Below are 19,179 nucleotides of genomic sequence, written 5' to 3'. Positions count from 1 at the left end.
TCCCTTATCCGATTGGAACCAAATTTGCTAGAGACGTGCCGCCCAGTTGGGGGAGTCCACATACCAAATGTGAAGAAAATCGCTCCAGCCATCTCCGAGATACGAGCGAACAAAATTTCGTTTTAATTTCTTCGTTTTTTCTTCTTTACGAATATTCATAAAACACGTACATACTGAAAACTACAACATACTACTACTTATTACCTAACTATATACTTATTACTACCTATACGTACTTAACTTAACCAATGTCAAAGTCAGGAAATTCGTCCTCAGCAGTAAGCGAATACTGGCGGAGTATCATTTTTGCATTGTACCTCCACAAAGTCACAGACAGTTGCTGGAGAAGTTGGCGCCTAGCAAACTTTCGAGGTAAACTGTTTCTAACAGTTGTTCTGTCAGCTATGGATCCTAAAATTGATAGGGCATATGGTGACCAAACACCAAAGGTCTCACATACAAGAGGGATAAAATCTCCTCCATTATCATTTACAATGTCCTGGTATTGGTTGTCCTTAGCTATCTCACCAACAGCAGCGGCCACCCCAGCCTGAGAAGAAGCAGAAGATATGACAGCAGACTGAGTGGTACTCCTGACGGAGAGATCAAAATAGGCAGGACAAATTGGCTGGTATTTCAGAATGGCTGGTATTCTGAAATACTTTAAACCTGTGCCGACTCCATCATCGTCTTCTCCGAATCTTCCTGATCCAGATGGGTCGCTCAATAGAAAAATTCCAGCTAAAGCTATTGAATTGGCTAATGCAAAAGTTACAGAGGCGACCAAAGTGCCTCGTGGTCGTTCGCCATATATTTTTATCTCACACCAGGTCAACGATACGAAGTATAGGCAAGCGAGCTACAGAACATGGCGTAACAGCTACTCTAAGGTATTATGCTGAGAAATATCCGAAACTTCCTCTCAAAGAAACCACAGCAAGACGCTTGAAAGATTTGTACAAGGACACATTGAAATAGAGATTTCCAACTAAATTAAATAATTAACAGTCCATGCATTCATTGGTATGACAAATATTGTGCTATTTTTCAGGGTCATTTTAGTACAAACCTCACCTCAATTGGTGGTTCCTATCAAAAGATATGAGCAAAAGAAGTTGACAGTGTGATGATTTTTGTGTACAGAATTTTCAATGCTTTTTATGTATATTGCATGGCACCAAACACAATATTCAAAGTGTCATAAATCTAGATAGGAAACTAATTACGACATGAAATTTTCACCACATATCTATTTTATGAAAAACAGCATATGAACTAGGTAAAACCTCTCAAAAGTGACCACTTCTTTGTAGACTGACCACTCAGAATATTACATGAATAAAGCAAGTGATTCACAAATAAAACTGTGTGTAATGTGTAACACTAAGTATACCCAGGTACCTAATGCATTTTCAGGGATAACTAACTAGAAAAATCAGTATTATTATATAACATGATAAGTAATGGCATCACAAGTCACAATTAACAAATACTTCGGTAACATGACAATCAGATAACAAAATATTAGACCAATATTATTATTAAAATAGATTTGTTTAGACACTGTTTGACTTTATTTGTCACACTGTAAGCACTAAGGATAATAATTATTATATAACACAATGACACCGCTATACAACAAAGAGAAATTATAAATAGTTTCTGACCAAAATTACAATCACTGAAGCTGCTATAAAATGGATCAAAACAGCAGTAAATACACCAGAATATAACATCAGGTAAGTGTGAAACCATGTAAGGTTGGTATCACATGCCAGTCTCCACTTTTGAAAAGATGATGCTCAACTTTGAACCTTATATTGCAATTCCGCGCAAGACAACAAACTGCTCACCTTCAAACTATACTTGCATCGATGCAGAGGGATGCCTTGAAGTCCAGGGTGATTGTAATGCTGAATTCTGAGCAGTGTTAGATGGCGATTTACCTTTAAAAGGGCCATATTTTCGTCGTAATCCAACATCAATCGTCCTCCAATCAAAAAACACACGGAAAAATCGAAATCAGCATATACAGTTTGCCCAGGAACACTTTCTTCGTCCTCATCTGCCACAGATTCACGCGGAAACACTCGGAAACTTTCTTTATCACCGGTGCCGTATTCCTCCAATTAGAATTACGTACGCAATTATTTGTATGGGATTCCTATGGGTATTTTTATTTCTCAAACTTTGATTTGACATATTTCAATAAATACCACATGGATTTTAATCCAGTAAGGTGCATTACGAAGTACGAAGCACTGGCTACCATTAACTGGAACGGCAGCTTGTGAAACATTTATTGAAGGTGTGTAATTTAAGTAGCAACAATATGTGTGAAAAATTGGTTGGTTGGAAATCGCTAATTGAAACCTAAGGCGAAATCAAAGAAGGCCAAGCCGAAAGATGAGGGCTCCGATGTAGTCTCGGAAAATTCTGATGAAGAGCCCACGAAAGAGACAGAACCAGAAGAGGTAAAAGAATTGCCTCGTAAGAAAACAGGGCGGCCTTTGCTGCTAGGGGCTGATATAGACACCCAAGTACAGGAATACATCAAAGATGTAAGGAGGCGGGGCTTAGCCATTAATACTTCTGTATAGTCATCGGCAGTGCACAAGGTATTTTGTTGTACAAAGATGCAAATCTTCTTGCAGATAATGAAAAAGGAGCTGAAATTGAGTTATCAAAGGACTGGGCAAAATATTTACTGAAGCGGATGGGGTTTGTGAAGAGAAAAACCTGCAGTAAAGCTAAAGTTGATGTTGAACGGTTCAAAGAAGTGAAAGAGGATTTCCTGTTAGACGTTAAGAACATCGTTGTCATGGATGACATTCCTGCAGAGCTTGTGATTAACTTTGATCAGACTGCTCTTAATTATGTACCAGTTACTCCCTGGACAATGGAAAAGCAAGGAGCAAAAAGAGTTGAGGTAGTGGCTAAGGATGATAAACGGCAGATTACTGCAGTATTTGCTTGGTCAATGTCAGGAGATTTCTTGCCACCTCAATTAATTTATGAAAGTAAAACGACTCGATGTCTGCCTCAATATAAATTTCCTTCCTTGTGGCACATAACCCATTCAGATAACCATTGGTCCAATGAATTCACAATGAAAGAGTATGTTGAGAAGATTTTGGTACCTTATATTAACAGAAAACGAGCTGAACTGAATTTATCATCCAACCAACCTGCATTGCTCATTTTTGATAATTTCAAAGCACAGACCACTTCTTCTATACTTGACAGTTACACAATCAATGTTGCTTTGCTCCCTGCAAATTGCACGGACAGATTACAACCACTTGATTTAAGTGTCAATAAGGCAGCAAAGGATTTCTTGCGCTCCAGGTTCCAAGATTGGTATGCTAAGCAGCTGTGTTCTCAGCTACAGGAAGAGTCAGAAACGCAAGCAGTAGATTTGAAACTATCCACAGTTAAGCCATTAAGCGCTGGATGGATTGAGTCCATGTACAATTACTTCAAGACTAAACCTGAAATAATAAAGAATGGGTTCAAAGAAGCTGGGATCACTAACTGCTTGACGTCTGCAGATTCTGTTGCACCAAACACTGCTTATAGTGCCTAGCATATAATGACATTCTGCTGTAACTTTAATCTGATTAGTTTCAATTTGATTATATACTAATGACAATCAATTGACATGTATAACTAGTGTAGTTTGGTCACAGTGTAAATAGATTAAGACTGAAATTATTTACAATATACTACAACTCAGTATCTAAAGTGTTCTGCCAACATTACGTACGTGGGAATGGGGAAATACGATGCTTGTTAAAGCAGTTGATCAAATGTGCTCTCATTGATTCTTGCTTCAGCTGTAATTTGCTTAAATTTATCCCAAATGCAAGAGCTGTTGCAAAAGCTATGGCAAAAATCCCACAATCAGTCCCTCCCTTCTGTTTTTGGGACTGCGAGACTGTTATCTTGAGCTTCTCTGACCCTACCTGGAACAGATTAGCAATCACATGTTCTGTTTCCTTGTCACAGTATTGAAATAATGAATCATAAACTCTGACTTCACCAAGCTGACAATTCAATGTTGTGGCAACTATCCAATGGCGTCTGCCTTTACAATGTATGATCTGGACTTTGTTCCTGACTAAACTTTCAGTCATTTGTAACCGTCTGTCTTGGTATAATGTCGACACTAAACCATTCAGTTCCGAACTCGGAAAACTGTTCTTTCAATAGTTGTTGTGCAAAATTAATCTCAATATCACACAACTCTTCTCCCATTATGATTCTTTCTGTGTCAATACACTTAACCCTTTTCCTCAGAGGTGGCGCTTCTTCTGGACCTTCATTATGCTGCTCAGGTACAATTACAATAGGTAATTCGCAAGGTTGCTCTGAGGAAACCACAAGTTCCTGTCCTTGATTTGCAGCTGCAGGCAATGCTTGTTGATTGGTAGGTCGAGTAGGTGCACAAACTTCAAACACTTCCACTGACAGTGTGGACTGGATCAGTTTCTTAGCTTTCTGGCATTCATCGGCGTTAACGGACTTGAAGATTAATTTACAAGGTATTTCTAGACCACCCTGAGGCAAATCCGAGGAGTACCTTCGAACTCCATTAATTATACAAACGAGCAATCCGCCTCTCCTAATAAATAACGAGCAAATCGTCGATATTCTTCTTGGCACATGACCTACAATTCGGTCACTTCCTCCTATTGCTTTCTTCACGGCCACAGCATACGGATCGTGACTGTTGCCAGGCTCACGCTCACATCCAAGTTCCTCGCCAATTATTGGATCATTCCATATTAGTTGGTATTCATGGTATCCGCGTATCATAGATTCCACAGAAAATATGAAGTCGAAACCCGCCATGTGGATGCTGCAGGATCGAGCCAATCACACACTCTATTTACTTCCCACCGTCACGTTACAGTCCCAGCTACATGACCTGTAAGGATATGAATTTAATATAGCTATAGTTATATTCATATAGAGGCACAAAGGTTGTGCACGACTGTTGTAGTTTTGATACAGACTAGACCTCGCGGCTCGCGGAGCGAGGGTGTGGCTATACCACACTATAATATGCGTTGGAGTTTAGGTTCTCCGTTCGGTGTAGTGAATGTTACGGAGAATTTGGCCGGGCTCGACTGTTTCGCTAATGTTTTACACTTGGATAGTCAGTGGAGTATTTCGCCAAAATTTTTTTCGCCAATACCATTTTTTGACGATTCGCCAAAGTTTTACTCCACCAATGTTTTGCGCTATACGGTACTACATGTAGTTATACTGCATGGGTGTGTTAATTATACTCCCATGGTTTTCATTGATCTGGGCTTTTCATTGATCTCTAAATTGTCTATGAAAAAATAATAGTAATCTCTTTTGAAGCCATAGTAGTCATATCTAAAAATTTACAGCATTTTGTAACCATGCACGCCATAATACGCACGTACTTCAGGGAATTTTACTTTAATACAAAACATAAATTTATTCATGGAAGCCATAGGACATATTTGCTTATCCTCTTAAGAGTCTTTGTAGGTGTACATGTCTACTTTCTGCAAAATCAGAGCCTGAATGTTGAGTGGAGAAGAGTCATGGGATCAGTAGACAGGACAGCTGTGATCTTATGAAAGAGAATCCACACACTGATTTACTTGAAATTTACTCAGCAGTGGGCAGCCATGTGGCTTAAATTTCAGACATTCAGATCTTGGAAAGAAACATGTGGTCAGATGTATGTGGAAGACCCCTTTTCACAAATCAAGTCACAGTCCCCTATTTAATTATATAGTACTTTATAGTTTGTGCATTATCAATAAAATTTCCAGTTATCTTCTGTACTAAACAAGAATGATCTCTTCATCATACATCATAGTTGATAAAGCCAGCTTGCTCTATGCTTATATAATTAGGTGTTAGTTTTGGAAATCAGATATTACAGAGTGTCCTAGCTATTGTGTGTGAGATCAAATCACACGGCCATGATGGTGATGTCACAACTTATAAATTATTTAGTAGTATATCTTAATTACTGCCTATACTAGGCATTGATTGATATTTTGATCAATCCATTTTAATTTCTATCCCATAGAAAAACATCCTCAGCTAGATATAGAAGCTTCTACTAAAATTGAATTCAAAGTGGTGTAGGATTATCATGCAGTCTGACAATCTCAGAAAAAAGTAAATAGTATGTAGCTCCCAAGTGACTGCATTGTTACTCTGAAATAAGTAGACACAGTTGTTGTACTTCTCTGGAGTCATGCGGTTGAAAATGTAGACTCACTAATACTGACATATGTCAGTAAATAAAACAAAATTGCTCAGATGTGACCGGATTTGCAAACAGGTACCTTTACCACACAATTTGCATACCAGCAAACAAAATAATTTAAGGCTTGATTCTTTACACTGATTAACTTGTTCTTAATGTCACAATTCAGTCAGATACTGTAGCTACACTCATGGAAAATTTCAGGCAATTATATGACATGATCAAAAAGTTATGAAGCTTTAAAATTCAAAAAATGGATCACAATTTGTGTGTGAAAAGGTACCATTTTGCAAATCCAGTCACAAATGGCCGTCAATTAATGGAAAGACAGTTAGGACACATTGCAACTTTCTATGTGGTATAACAGTAATAGAAACTTTATGTTTATAGGCAAGTTTTATACAATGTACTTGAGTGGCACCCTACTGTAGAACTTCAGAAGACACATGACATCATGATCAGTGCAATAATTAAAATTAATATTATTGTTCAATAAAGACTAATCTACTAGACTACTGTACTGCATATGGTTTTGCTAGAGAACGGAAGTCTACTAAACTATAACCTTACTACAGCTGTACATGTAGGATTTGTGACACTATCTTTAGTTATTAAAGGGTATCATGCTAGTCAGTGTTTATCTATTGTGTTGCATGTAACAGGTGTGGATTTAGGATTTGCAAAGGGGGGGAGCTAACTCAAGGTATTAATCTCTCATGTGAAGGTGTGTGAAGCATGCTGGAACTGGGTGGGTCTAAAGGCATGCCCCCCCAGGCAATTTTTGAAAAATAAATGCTAAAATTAGGCCTCCATCAATTATGTCAGCATAATTTAAAACATAGTAGGTAACCAAAAGCATCAAACATAATGCCAACATAATATAGGGATGATATTGTTGTTGTTATTAGCGCTTTACAGTGACCAGCACTGAAGGTCTGACAGCTATTTGAAAATTTAATTAAAATGTGCAGTACGTGCGCTCGAAAGAAAGCAAACAATTACTGCCAATAGTATTATTAGTGCATTTCATATTTAAAAGCACGTAATATAACATATATATTAAACCGTTTCTTTGTTGGTTATTCACAATAAGATCAAGATACTTTAATAGAGCAGTCACTTACACTAAGGAAAGGCTGATATACTCTAATAAAACAGTCAGTTCTAGAGCATAATCTTGATTTTGAAAGCATAATTTTGAGCATAATAGGCTTAATTTTTGAGCAATACTCAAAAGTATTATAGGTAAAATTTTGGGCTGGGCATAATAGGCCAGAAGCCTATAGCTAAAATACTGCAATTTGGAGATATAACATACAAAATTTAATGCTTATAATAATATTACTTGCCAATATAAATATTTTATATACTTCCTGTCAGACTAGGCATAAGCTCTGCAGTATTTGTTAATGAAAGGTTTAGGTAAGTTCAGACAACCAACACCTTCTCACAACTGTACAACAACAGGTACATATTCGATAATAATGTAATTGAAACTGGAAAATTTTGAAATTTGAAAGATACAAGATTGAATCTAAGAGCACTTTCAGTGGTGTATAATTTTGAATTAAGTATATTGCCATAAGTATCACTACTGGAGATTTTGTCAATGAAAATCCAATGAAAAATGTTCACCCTGTGAAAAGTGAAGTTTTCATTGGGTGGCACAAATGATCTCCAGTAGTGTATAGTTATTAATGAAGGCCTTTTAAATAGACCAATGCACTTCACTATAAATTATGTATAGACACATCTTTAGGTGCAGACAAGTATGAATAAATTCCATAGCGGAACTATCTATTATGTATCTGTTGAATGTTCTGTTAGAGTATAGGATTAGGTGACTGCTCTATTAGAGTATCTTGATCTTGTACACCTCCAATGCTGATCCCAGTAATTAGGCATGCGTCTATTATGCCAGCATAATTTCGGGAATAATAGGTACTGAAAAGCATTGGGGAATATTCCGGAATAATCGGATAAATTCTAAGAATAATTGCTACAAAATTATAAGTTTTTGTTGTGGTGCAGTGTAAAAATCTTTTAGATTTACTACCAAAACAGTGCAAGCATAAAAACGGTGAAAACGATCGAGATACTCTAATCTAATCCAAAACAGCCAAGCTGTAAAAAAAGAGTGCGGCCCTGAGAAAGGCTATGGTGAAAAAAGATGTGAAATCCAAGGTGGTGGCCAAGAAATGGCTGTGATGGTAGGTTAATGGTAAAAATTTTAATAACGACAATTCAGGTGAATTTTGTGCCAAGACCAAGCGGCACCAATTTCACCTGAATTGTTGTTATTAAAATTTTTACCATTAACCTACCATCACAGCCATTTCTTGGCCGCCACCTTGGATTTCACATCTTTTTTCACCATAGCCTTTCTCAGGGCCGCACTCTTTTTTTACAGCTTGGCTGTTTTGGATTAGATTTCACTTCTTTTTGTATTTGTATACCCCAAAGCCGGCCTATGGCCGGCTTTAGGGATTTTAATCTGTCGTTTTTTCTTTACTACAGGAAGAAGAAAAGATGAAGTAGGGTGATTTCTTTGTAGCTGACCTCTCTGCAAGGTGATCCTTCTAGCTGATCTCTCTACCGGATGACTTGTTTGTAGCTGAACTCTCTACAGGGTGATTTTTTTGTAGCTGAACTCTCTACAAGGTAACTTCTTCTAGCTGATCTTTCTACAGGGTAATTTGTTTGTAGCTGAATTCTCTACAGGGCGATTTGTTTGCAGCTAAACTGCTGAACTCTCTACAATGTAACTTCTTCTAGCTGAACTCTCTACGGGTGGCTTGTTTCTAGCTGATCTCTCTACAGGGTGACTTGTTTCTAGCTGAACTCTCTACAGGGTGATTTGTTTCTAGCTGAACTCTCTACAAGGTAACTTCTTCTAGCTGATCTTTCTACAGGGTGATTTGTTTGTAGCTGAATTCTGTACAGGGCAATTTGTTTGCAGCTGCATGAACTCTGTACATGGTAGTTTCTTTGTAGCTGAACTCTTTACAAAGTAACTTCTTCTAGCTGAACTCTCTACAGGGTGACTTGTTTCTAGCTGATCTCTCTACAGTGTAACTTGTTTCTAGCTGAACTATCTACAGGGTGATTTGTTTGTAGCTGAATTCTCTACAAGGTAACTTCTTCTAGCTGATCTTTCTACAGGGTGATTTGTTTGTAGCTGAATTTTCTACAGGGCAATTTGTTTGCAGCTGAACTCTCTACATGGTAGTTTCTTTGTAGCTGAACTCTCTACAATGTAACTTCTTCTAGCTGAACTCTCTACAGGGTGACTTGTTTCTAGCTGAACTCTCTACAGGGTGACTTGTTTCTAGCTGAACTCTCTACAGGGTGATTTGTTTGCAGCTGAACTCTCTACATGGTAGTTTCTTTGTAGCTGAACTCTCTACAATGTAACTTCTTCTAGCTGATCTCTCTACAGGGCAATTTGTTTGCAGCTGAACTCTGTACATGGTAGATTCTTTGTAGCTGAACTCTCTACAATGTAACTTCTTCTAGCTGAACTCTCTACAGGGTGACTTGTTTCTAGCTGAATTCTCTACAGGGCAATTTGTTTGCAGCTGAACTCTCTACATGGTAGTTTCTTTGTAGCTGAACTCTCTACAATGTAACTTCTTCTAGCTGATCTCTCTACAGGACAATTTGTTTGCAGCTGAACTCTGTACATGGTAGTTTCTTTGTAGCTGAACTCTCTACAATGTAACTTCTTCTAGCTGAACTCTCTACATGGTGATTTGTTTCTAGCTGAACTCTCTACAGGGTGATTTGTTTGTAGCTGAATTCTCTACAGGGCAATTTGTTTGCAGCTGAACTCTCAACATGGTAGTTTCTTTGTAGCTGAACTCTCTACAATTTAACTTCTTCTAGCTGATCTCTCTACAGGGCAATTTGTTTGCAGCTGAACTCTGTACATGGTAGTTTCTTTGTAGCTGAACTCTCTACAATGTAACTTCTTCTAGCTGAACTCTCTACATGGTGACTTGTTTCTATATAGCTGATCTCTCTACAGGGTGACTTGTTTCTAGCTGAACTCGCTACAGGGTGATTTGTTTGTAGCTGAACTCTCTACAAGGTAACTTCTTCTAGCTGATCTTTCTAGAAGGTGATTTGTCTGTAGCTGAATTCTCTACAGGGCAATTTGTTTGCAGCTGAACTCTCTACATGGTAGTTTCTTTGCAGTTGAACTCTCTGCAATGTAACTTCTTCTAGCTGAACTCTCTACAGGGTGACTTGTTTCTAGCTGAACCCTCTACAGTGTGATTTGTTTGTAGCTGAACTCTCTACAAGGTAACTCCTTCTAGCTGATCTATCGACAGGGTGATTTGTTTGTAGCTGAATTCTCTACAGCGTGATTTGTTTGCTGCTGAGCTCTCTATACATGGTAGATTCTTTGTAGCTGAACTCTCTACAATGTAACTTCGTCTAGCTGAACTCTCTACAGGTGACTTGTTTCTAGCTGATCTCTCTACAGGGTGACTTGTTTCCAGCTGAACTCTCTACATGGTGATTTGTTTGTAGCTGAACTCTCTACAAGGTAACTTCTTCTTTCTACAGGGTGATTTGTTTGTAGCTGAATTCTCTACAGGGCGATTTTTTTGCAGCTGAACTCTCTACATGGTAGTTTCTTTGTAGCTGAATTCTCTACAATGTAACTTCTTCTAGCTGAACTCTCTACAGGATGACTTGTTTCTAGCTGATCTCTGTACAGGGTGACTTGTTCCTAGCTGAACTCTCTACAGGTGATTTGTTTGCAGTTGAACTCTCTTACATGGTGGTTTCTTTGTAGCTGAACTCTCTACAATGTAACTTCTTCTAGCTGAACTCTCTACAGGGTGACTTGTTTGTAGCTGAACCCTCTACAGGGTGATTTGTTTGTAGCTGAACTCTCTACAAGATAACTTCTTCTAGCTGATCTTTCTACAGGGTGATTTGTTTGTAGCTGAATTCTCTACAGCGTGATTTGTTTGCTGCTGAGCTCTCTACATGGTAGTTTCTTTGTAGCTGCATGAACTCTCTACAATGTAACTTCTTCTAGCTGAACTCTCTACAGGTGACTTGGTTTTAGCTGATCTCTCTACATGGTGACTTGTTTCTAGCTGAACTCTCTACATGGTGATTTGTTTGTAGCTGAACTCTCTACAAGGTAACTTCTTCTTTTTACAGGATGATTTGTTTGTAGCTGAATTCTCTACAGGGCGATTTTTTTGCAGCTGAACTCTCTACATGGTAGTTTCTTTGTAGCTGAACTCTCTACAATGTAACTTCTTCTAGCTGAACTCTCTACAGGATGACTTGTTTCTAGCTGATCTCTCTACAGGGTGATCTGTTCGTAGCTGAAGTCTGTACAGAGTGGTTTGTTTGCAACTGAACTCTCTTACATGGTGGTTTCTTTGTAGCCGAACTCTCTACAAAGTGACTTCTTCTAGCTGATCTATCTACAGGATGACTTGTTTCTAACTGAACTCTTTACAGTGTGTTCTGTTCATAGCGGAACTTTCTACTGGGTGATTTGTTTGCAGCTAAACTCTTTGCATGATTGTTTCTTTGTAACTGAACTCTCTACAAGGTAACTTCTTCTAGCTGATCTCTCTACAGGATGACTTGTTTCTAACTGAACTCTCTACAGTGTGATCTGTTCATAGCGGAACTTTCTACTGGGTGATTTGTTTGCAGCTAAACTCTTTGCATGATTGTTTCTTTGTAACTGAACTCTCTACAATGTGACTTCTTCTAGCTGATCTCTCTACAGGATGATTTGTTTCTAACTGAACTCTCTATAGTGGATCTGTTCATAGTGGAACTTTCTACTGGGTGATTTGTTTGCAGCTAAACTCTTTGCATGATTGTTTCTTTGTAACTGAACTCTCTACAAGGTAACTTCTTCTAGCTGATCTCTCTACAGGGCAATTTGTTTGTAGCTGAATTCTCTACAGGGTGATTTATTTGAGCTGAACTCTCTACATGATGGCTTCTTTGTAGATGAACTCTCTATTAGGCACCTTCTTCTAGCTGATCTGACTACAGGGTGACTTGTTTGTAGCTGAATTCCCTACAGAATAACTTGCAATGTAATATAACTGAGTAAATTATACATGCAACTGAATGCTTTATTAGGGTGACTGTTCTATTAGAGTATCTCGATCTCGCATTTGCTGCACGTAGTTGTCTTTCGAATCATAACTCAGTAATTTGTAATCCGATTCTTCTGTACTACTGCAAGAACTTTCTATGATGATTATTCCAGCTACATACAGATTTTCAGCTCGTTGCTCTAAGCGGTTTGTCTGGTAGACACGAAAACTAATAATTTTTTTATTCATAAAAATCGATCGCGTAATTTTGACACAGGTTGGGTTTTGTGTCATATCTCCATGCTCTTTATCTCGATTCCTTTCAAACCACAAAAAGGCACTCCTACGATGGTTGCTCCATCTACATATCAATTTTCAACTGATTCCTCCAAGGGGTTTACCCTGTAGGCGTGACAGACCTTCGACCTTATTTTACGCAAATAATCGGTCATAACTCCGTGAATGTTCATCGGATTCCTACCAACGTTGGTACGGAGATCCGCCTTAATGAGCCCTTTAAGTGTGCCAAATTTCAGCCCAATCCGAGCACGAATTCGTGTTTTATGGCGAATTTTGCGAAGTGTGCGAAATGAAGAAGAAGAAGAAGAAAAAAACGAAGAAATTAAAACGAAATTTTGTTCGCTCGTATCTCGGAAATGGCTGGAGCGATTGTCTTCAAATTTGGTATGTAGACTCCCCTAACTGGGCGGCATGTGTCTAGCAAATTTGGTTCCAATCGGATAAGGGATCACAGAGCTACATAGGTGTGAAAATTGCGTTTTCTTTCTTCCTGTTAATATACTCACGGTGTGGCGCGCCGGCTTCTTGGGCCGCACGACACACTATCGTGTGTCTTGATAGAGCAGTCACTTACTCTAATAGAGCAGTCAACTTCGAGTCCATAATTCTAATAGAGCAGTCACTTGTTTAGAAACCCTAACAAAAATACTAATTTGGCACACATATTTGGGGATAACTTGAGAATAATAGGTAGACTCAGGAATAAATTTGAGCATAATAGGTGAATAAAAAAAGAAGTGCCAGAAAGAATAATAGGAAGATTTTGGAGCATAATAGACTTAAGCCTACCAGTAATCCGGGCCCTTGTTGTATAACCTTTAGTACATAATTCCTTGAATATGTGGTTATAAAAGTGGACTTAATGAGTACTATTAGTGATCATTATAACTATGCTAAGACTAAATTTCTTTATAATCCTCAGCATATTGATCAAGTAAAGTCCAAAAATAAAGGGGAAGGGGCTTCAACCATCAAAGCCCCTCCCCTAGATCCGCCCCTGATTACATTGCTTAAAATTGTTGTGTTTTAGTCTCATGATCAGTTCCCTAGTATTTGTAATTTCAAAATGATCAGTGAATATGTTAGCATAACTTTGGGAATATTAAATAGGTATGTGTAATTAGAATTGGGAGCACCAATATAGCTACAATAAGAAAACCTGCAATTAATTTACACAATTTTGATTCATTAAAAATGATTGAGATGTTCTAATAGTAATAGAGCAGTAAGAAATTCTAACAAAGTGCGCAGCTACACTATTATATTCCAGTGGCGGATACAGGGGGTTGCAATGGTTTCAGCTGAAACCCCTCTGAAAGTAGTGCGCGCCCCAAATTTATTGATGACTGGTTGTGTGGGTGATAAAATCACTACGAGTTATACATAGTGTGTTACAGAAGAACTTCCTACTGGTGAAACTTCATATTTTTTACCTTTGAAATCACAATTACGGCATCCAACAGCAGGTTGTGACCTTTTTTTTTTTTTTTTTTTTGGTCTTCGACTTAGCTACAGCTAGACTGAAGTTGAGTGGAATCTGAAACCCCCTCTGAAAATTTCTAGGTTCACCACTGTATTCTAATATAAATCATTTGCATAAAAGATTATAATGAAATACTCTAAGTTACTACACTTTCAGTCACTTTGTGAAGCTGACCAATGTAAACAGTCTGATACCCTCAATAAGCTGACATAATATTGCCCAAAGCATATTACAGGGGTGGATCTAGGAGGGTTGCTGAGGTTTTCAGAAGCTGGTCAAGTGCAGTGATTTGCAATGGTACAAAAGTTCAGATCGAAATACTCTAATAGAGTAGTCAACCACTCTAATAGAACAGCTTTTCTCTTAAGAACTGAAAGTAGCAGGGGCGGATCCAGAGTTTCGAAAGAGGGGGGCACCTTTCTGAAAAACAGTTGAAGACTAAAAAATCTTGCTGAAAACCAGTTGAAGACCAAAAAAAAAAAAAAAAAAAAAAAAAGGTCACAACAATAATAGCTAGTTATCCTTACCAACTATATCACGTCTGTTATGTAAAATAAAATCCTATTTGTAGCTTCATAGGTAAGCTACACTGCCTCATGAACATTGTGACTGCTTTATTAGAGTAATTGACTGCTCTATTAGAGTATCTCGATCTTGTATGCAATTTCTTGAAGGGGGGGGGGGGGGGGGGGGGGGGGGGCATTTGCCCCAAATGCCCCATCCTGGATCCGCCACTGAGTAGCTAGTTAGCTACTTTATTTACCTGTGCCAACACAGTAAAAACATAGTCCAAAATCTTATAACAGACTGAAAATCTTCCTGGGGCATGCCCAAGACCCCCAGAGCAACATCCATGTCCATTATATGTCAAATTTGCTCTGTCCCTTAACTCTTTAGTCTGCACCTGATACTGTACCAGAAGCAAACACAATTAAGCAGCCTATATACATTATACCTAATATAATTCTATTTTTAAATAGTCAATATTGCTATATACCGGATTCAATTTCAAATTACACAATTTTTTTGGAAAATCTTGTCCCCATACCCCCCTAGATTTAAATTCGTATATAGCAAAAGTTTGGAAACAAGTCACCAAATTCCTGGGGTCACCCTTGTATTATATTATTGCAGAAATTTCTCAAAAGCTATACTAAGTGGATGATCAAAAGCAAAGATATTGCAAATCTTCAAATTCCTTTGGTATATATATTTACATTGAACTAATGAAATGGTTATAGTAACTAGTTACCGACTGTTCTTCTGCTCATTAATATGTTTCAGGCACCTAGTAATATTCCAGCATAATAGGCTAGTGCTTATATCGTTTCACAATTCCTCGCACTGTGAAAAAAGAGGGATATAAGATGGTATTTCCAGTGGCTTATTGAATACAAAAAAGCTTGGTATAACCTGTATTATACTAACAATCCCACATAAGACTTTAGTTAATGTGTTAAACATACTGAAACCATATATGTGATGGTATAGTGTGGGCATTATATCAGATATAAGCTATCTCAAGTATTGTGGTAAATAAACTGAAACCATATATGTAATAGTATAGTATGCATTATATCAAGACACACGGTAGTGTGTCGTGCGGCCCAAGAAGCCGGCGCGCCACACCGTGAGTATATTGATAGGAAGAACGAAAACGTCATTTTCACACCTTTGTATCTCGGTGATCACTTATCTGATTGGAACCAAATTTGCTACACCGTTTCCCGCCAGCCAAGGGAGTCTACATTCAAATTTGAAGGAAATCGCTCCAGCCATTTCCGAGATACGAGCTGCCAAAGTTTCGTTTTTTTTTCTTCGTTTTTTTTTCTTCTTCTTCGTCTTTTCGCACACTTGCAAAAATTGCTATAACAAGCAAACGCGTGCTCCGATCGCCTTGAAATTTGGCACACAGAAAGGAAGTGCAAAGGCGAATCCTAGCATACAAATCCGATGAATGGTTCAGGAGTTATGACCGATTATTCGCGTAAAACAAGATCGATTTGTTGTCACGCCTACAGGGTAAACCGCTTCATGGAATGAGTTGAAAATTGCTATGTAGATGGAGTAACCATCGTAGGAGTACCTTTTGGTGGTTTGAAAGGAAACGAGATAAAGACCACGGAGATATGACACAAAACCCAACCTGTGTCACAATTACGCGATCGATTTTTATGAATAAAAAAGTATTAGTTTTCACGCCTACTAGGCAAACCGCTTACAGCAATGAGCTGAAAATCGGTGTATAGCTGGAATAATCTTCATAGAAAGTCCTTGCAGTAGTACAGAAGAATCGGATTACAAACCACTGAGTTATTCGAAAGCCAACTCCGTGTAGCAAATGCGAGATCGAGATACTCTAATAGAACAGTCACCCTAATAGAGCATTCGGCTAATTTATTTACTCCACTATAGAATTTTATTACATCACAAGTTATTCTGTAGGGAGTTCAGCTGCAAACAGTTAATCTTATAGACAGTTCAGCAAGAAGACAGTCACCATGTGGAGAGTTAAGCAAATATACCACTATAGAGATTCAGAACATTACAAGTCACACTGAAGAAAGTTCAGCTATAAACAAGTCATGCACTGTGTAGAGAATTCAGCTACAATTAAGTCACTCTCTAGAGAATTAGGTTACACAGAATTCTGCTACACACAAGTCACTGTGGAGAGAGTTCAGCTACAAACAAATTACCCTTTAGAGTGATCAGCTACAAACAAAACACTTTGCAGGGTGTTCAACTGCAACAAATCAATTACCTTTAGAGCGATCAGCAATGAACAAATCAACACAAATCTACCTGTAGAGAGATCAGCTAGAAACAAACCACCCTGAAGAGAGTTCAGCTACAAAAAATCACCCTGTAGAGACATCAGCTAGAAACTAGACACAATGTAAGGAGTTCAGCTACAAGCAATCACCCTGTAGAGAGTTCAGCTAAAACAAATCAACCTGCAGACAGATCAGCTACAAACAAATCACCTTATAGAGAGTTCAGCTACAAACAGATTACCTGTAGAGAGATCGGCTACAAACAAATCAACCTGCAGAGAGATCAGCTATATACACACAAATCAACTTGTAGAGAGATCAGCTACAAACAAATCACCCTGTAGAGAGATCAGCTACAAACTACACACAATGTAAGGAGTTCAGCTACAAACAAATCACCCTGTAGAGAGATCAGCTACAAACTAGACACAAAGTAAGGAGTTCAGCTACAAGCAAATTACCCTGTAGAGAGTTCATCTACAAACAAATCAACCTGTAGAGCAATCAGCTAGAAACAAATCACCCTGAAGAGAGGTCAGCTACAAAAAATCACCCTGTAGAGAGATCAGCTAGAAACAAATCACCCTGAAGAGAGGTCAGCTACAAAAAAATCACCCTGTAGAGAGATCAGCTACAAACAAATTGCCCTGTAGAGAGATCGGCTACAAACAAATCAACCTGCAGAGAGATCAGCTACACACAAATCAACTTGTAGAGAGTTCAGCTACAAACAAATTACCCTGTAGAGAGATCGGCTACAAACAAATCAGCCTGTAGAGAGTTCAGCTAAAACAAATCAACCTGCAGAGAGATCAACTACAAACAAATCACCTTATAGAGAGTTCAGCTACAAACAAATTACCCTATAGAGAGATCGGCTACAAACAAATCAACCTGCAGAGAGATCAACTACACACAAATCAACTTGTAGAGAGATCATTTACAAACAAATCACCCTGTAGAGAGATCAGCTAGAAACTACACACAATGTAAGGATTTCAGCTACAAATAAATCACCTTATAGAGAGTTCAGCTACAAACAAATCACTCTGTAGAGAGATCAGCTAGAAACTGGACACAATGTAAGGAGTTCAGCTACAAGCAAATCACCCTTTAGTGAGTTCAGCTACAAACAAATCAACCTGCAGTGAGATCACCTACAAAAAAGCACCTTATACAGAGTTCAGCTACAAACAAATTACCCTGTAGAGAGATCGGCTACAAACAAATCAACCAGTAGAAAGATCAGCTACACACAAATCAACTTGTAGAGAGATCAGCTACAAACAAATCACCCTGTAGAGAGATCAGCTAGAAACTAGTCACAATGTAAGGAGTTCAGCTACAAGTAAATCACCCTGTAGAGAGTTCAGCTAAAACAAATCAACCTGCAGAGAGATCAGCTACAAATAAATCACTTTATAGACAGTTCAGCTACAAACAAATTACCTTGTAGAGAGATCGGCTGCAAATTAATCAACCTGCAGAGAGATCAGCTACACACAAATCAACTTGTAGAGAGATCAGCTACAGACAAATCACCCTGTAGAGAGATCAGCTAGAAACTAGATACAATGCAAGGAGTTCAGCTACAAGCAGAATCACCCTTTAGTGAGTTCGGCTACAAACAAATCAACCTGCAGTGAGATCACCCACAAAAACGCACTTGTACAGAGTTCAGTTACAAACAAATCACCCTGTAGAGAGATCAGGTAGAAGAATTCACCTTGTAGAGAGTTCAGCAACAAAGAAACCACCATGTAGAGAGTTCAGCTGCAAACAAATCACCCAGTAGAAAGATCAGCTAGAAGAAGTTACCATGTACAGAGTTCAGTTACAAAGAAACCATCATATAGAGAGTTCAGCTACAAAGAAATTACCCCGTAGAGAGTTCAGTTAGAAGAAGTCACCTTGTAAAGAGTTTAGCTACAAAGAAACCATCACGTACAGAGTTCAGCTACAAAGAAACCACCTGTACAGAATTCAACTACAAACAAATCACCCTGTATAGAGATCAGCTAGAAGAAGTTACCTTGTAGATAGTTCAGCTACAACAATTCACCCTGTAGAAAGATCAGCTAGAAGAAGTCACCTTGTAGAGTGTTCAGTTACAAAGAAACCATCATGTAGAGAGTTCAGCTGCAAATAAATCACTCTGTAGAGAGTTCAGCTACAAAGAAACCGCCATGTGGAGAGTTCAGCCTCATACAAACCACCTTGTAGAGAATTCAACTACAACAAATCACCCTGTAGAGAATAAGTTACCTT

At 38.3% G+C, this 19,179-nt stretch overlaps 1 protein-coding gene across 11 annotated transcripts in view; it reads right to left on the bottom strand.

Annotated features, from left to right (window-relative positions):
• The window catches only part of LOC136254412 (N-alpha-acetyltransferase 50-like), an 854,489-nt gene that overhangs the window by 511,244 nt on the left and 324,066 nt on the right, over positions 1–19,179 (bottom strand). The window lies entirely within an intron of this gene.

This window comes from Dysidea avara, chromosome 1 (assembly GCF_963678975.1).
Source record: "Dysidea avara chromosome 1, odDysAvar1.4, whole genome shotgun sequence".
Classification (NCBI taxonomy): Eukaryota; Metazoa; Porifera; class Demospongiae; order Dictyoceratida; family Dysideidae; genus Dysidea; species Dysidea avara.
This window is presented reverse-complemented; position numbering and strand designations above follow the sequence as displayed.